Source organism: Tenrec ecaudatus, chromosome 3 (assembly GCF_050624435.1).
Source record: "Tenrec ecaudatus isolate mTenEca1 chromosome 3, mTenEca1.hap1, whole genome shotgun sequence".
Taxonomy (NCBI): domain Eukaryota; kingdom Metazoa; phylum Chordata; class Mammalia; order Afrosoricida; family Tenrecidae; genus Tenrec; species Tenrec ecaudatus.
The window spans coordinates 202,357,976-202,361,926 of NC_134532.1; positions in this window are offsets into that span (position 1 = coordinate 202,357,976).

Sequence of the window (3,951 nt, forward strand, 5' to 3'; positions counted from 1 at the left end):
TGCTGGGTTGTCTGGTAGCTCAATCTCCATCTGTTTTAGATATCGCCAAATCGATTTCCATAGTGGCTGTACATACCTACAGGTCCCCCAGCAGTAGATGAGCATTCCAATCACCCCACAGTGCCTCTAATACTTGTTACTTTCTGGCTTTTGAATTGGGCTATCTTTGAGGGTGTTAGATGGTATCTCAGAGTTGTTTTAATTTGCATTTCTCTAGGGTCTTGTTTTTGTTATGTTTTTTCCCTCCAGTGATCCTCTACTTTACCAAGCATGAGGCCCTTCCCCAGGCACGGGTCTTTCCTGACAATGTGCACAATGTGCTTGTGATAAAGTCTCACTGCACTAATTTCCAAAGAGTGCTCTAGCTGCCCTTCCTCCAGGACAGATTTATTTATTCTTCCAGCAGTGACCAGGACAGGTACGTGGTATTCACTAAATAAATAAACAAATGATTGTTAAAATAGTCTGTTCTTCAGAATCTCTAAACCACAAATTAGGTGTAATAGAACTGAATTAAGGTTAACTTAGAACAGAGACTAATAGCACGGTGATAAATAGTTTTCAGTCACCGAAAGCAGTATTACACCATTCCAGACACTTAACCTCAACTCTCATTAGCTACAGCTAGTGACTGTATTTTAACCTACTGGCGCCTGAAACCAGAAATGGGTCAAAGTAGCTGACGATCCACTTATTAATTTATTGATGTCACCTATGAAACCTTAGAAATGCCCCTTTGAGGTCTCTTGGGCTGCAACTATTTAAGAAACGAGACAGTCTCATCTTTCTTCCAAGGAGTGACAGGTGGGTTTGAGCGTCTGACCTTGTGGTTATCAGGTCAATACAGAGCCCCCTCTGCCAGTCGGTCTCCTTCTTAAAACCCAGGCAGCATGCACATTGCTAAGAATACACTACTGAGCGGGTTCCAGTCTCCATCCTTCCTAAACTCCCAGTTTCTCAGGAAGACAGTGATACAATTTTTGCTGTTCAGTGCTGTCCAGTCAGCTTCTATTCTTAGGGACTCAAAGTCCAACAAAAGGAAAACAGCTCAGTCCTATGAATCCATGGTGTAACCACTGTGTCCACTCATCTCATCAAGGCTCTGACTCTCTTAGGCTGACCCTCTTCTTTCGAAAGCATGATGGCTTTTACCAGGAACGAGTACTTCGTGGTAGCCTGTTGGAAATAAGACAGATAAGGTCTTGCTACTTCTTTTTTAAGGAGCGTTCTGGCTGTACTTCTTCTAAGATAGATTTGGTTGTTCTTCGGGCCATCCATGGAAATTTCAATAGTCTTTGCTAACAACATAATTCAAATGCATTTATTCTTTCTGATTTTCTTTAGTCATTGTCCCTCTTACCTATGCATAGGGAGGTGACTGAAAACACCATAGTTTGGGTCAAGTATACTTTAGTTCTCAAATGTTTTCTCTATAGTAATGAGTTTATGCCTTTTAATCTGTTTTTGCATTTATAAACGAGGATAAGTATCCCATTCTTACATGATAGAACACTTCAGGGCTAAAAGAAATCCTGTATTAAACGTGCCAAGAGACAGGGAGATATTATATCATCAACACATTGTATATTCTCCTTCTTCTCCTCCTTTCATGAGGTTAACTTTAAGGAGGAGATGGAGGAGGAGACTCGGTGATGGTCGTATTGTTACTCCTCCACTCTTCCACCACATAATCGACTTTCCAGTGTGTTCATATATTTCATTGTTTTGGCCACACAGAACTCACCAACAATTCCGGAGTTTTTTAGGGAAGATAAAAGGTTCAAATTCATGTGAGAAATGCTCAGGAGATAACTGTCCACTCAGGACAGTTTCTTCTTTACATGTGTGTATGGCCTCAGCCACTTGGCCTTGCCTCTGGCCCTGCCTGGACAATGTCACAAAGCTTTGTTAGGCCTGCCAATTAATGCCTAAAGTTCGTGTCACTCTGTTGTCAACCTTAAGTTGAAGGCACTCAATTCTAGCTTGGTGGCTCAACAAACCTACCTCCTTAAGTTAAGTCTCAAAGGCATCCCCTCCACAAGCCAATGCCCTCCCCCAAAGCACTCACCTTTACTTGCAAGGTGGGATGGCAAGGCCACCACTCTGCCTCATGCTACGGCTCCTGGTCCTGCTGCTGCTCCTCTGATGTTAAAGCTGTCTCCTGGACCAAAGAGGGTGAATTAGTAAAAATAGCAAAAGCTATGAGTATAACAGATTTATTAAATAATGCACTGCATTGCACCCTCGTTAAGAATAAATTAGAAACAAGCGGCCATCTAGCTCAGAAGCAATAAAGCCCACATGGAAGAAGCACACCAGCCGGTGCAATCATGAGTTGCCAAAGGGACCAAGTATAAGGCATCATGCAAAAAAAAGAATATATATATATATATATATACATATGTGTGTGTATGTATATATATATATATATATATATATATACATACACACCATAGTGAATGAAGGGGGAAGTGCAGAGTGGAGACCCGAGGCCCAAGTGTTGACCACTGGGGATCCCCTCACAGAGGGGTTTAGGAGAGGAGACAGGTCAATCAGGGTGCGATGTAGTACCGACGAAGAACACAGCTTTCCCCCAGATCCTGGATGCTTCCTCCCCCCAACTACCATGATCCGAATTCTACCTTGCAGGGCTGGATAGGACAGAGGCTGTACACTGGTACATATGAGGGCTGGAGGCACAGGGAATCCATGGTGGATGATACCTTCAGGACCCAGGGGTGTGAGGGGTGAGGCTGGGAGAGTGGAGGGTGAGTGGGTTGGAAAGAGGGAACTGATAAAAGGAACCACATGTGGCCTCCTCCCTGGGAGATGGACGGCAGAGAAGGGGGGGAAGGGAGACTCCGATTTGGCAAGATATGACAAAATAACAATCTGTGGATTATCAAGGGCTCATGAGAGAGGGGGGAGCGGGGAGGGAGGGGAGGGAAAGAGGACCTGATGCAGAGGGCTTAAGTGGAGAGCAAATGCTTTGAGAGTGATTAGGGCAAAGAATGTACAGATGTGCTTCATACAATTGAGGTATGTATATGTGTGGATTGAGATAAGGGCTGTATGAGCCCCTAATAAAATGTAAAAAAAGAAAAGAAAAAAAAAGAAAGAAAATGATTAGGGCAAAGAATGTACAGATATGCTTTATACAATTGATGTATGTATATGCATTGATTGTGATAAGAGTTGTATGAGCCCCTAATAAAATGTTTAAAAAGAAAAAAAAAGAATAAATTAGAAAAAGTAAAAACATAATATAATTCTGCCGCTCCCAAGGGCTCAATGGAAAGTAAATGTTTAGAAAAGAATGATGGAATATATGTATGAATATGTCGGATACAATTGATGTATGGTTTGTAAAAAGAGTTGTCAGAGCCCCCAATAAAATAATTTAAAGAAAAAGAAACAAGAGTCTGAGAGAAACAACAACAAAAAACACTTTCCCATCTCTTTCCTTATACTGTATTGATACAGAGGGTGTTGGTTTTCATTTACCATCGACGACTTTGTGAGACACATCAGTCAAAGATTTGATTGATTTTCCATTATCATCAATCCTAATATATCATAAGAGATTCAAAGCATTAGTTAAGCATTGATAAATTTGCCTCACTCTCTAAAAATTTAGCTTCCTGGTAGTTTTAATAATACAAACAGCAACAGTGCCAATATCTTCTGATAATTATATCAAAGTTCACTTTTCACCAATTCTTAACTCTTTTTCCAACTCCAAGACATCTGATCCTTTACTGCAAATTTTATTTTGTCCAAAATAGGACCCTTCTTCTTACACATCTAAGGGTTTTATCTAGGACAGCATCAATAACTCCAATTCTCCAGCTCAAAAACCGGGATGTAATCGGTAGATGAATCATTCTTGACATTTGTAGTTTTCACCTCTGCTCTCCCCTGACCTTGCCCTTTTCCAGATCACATCTCCTC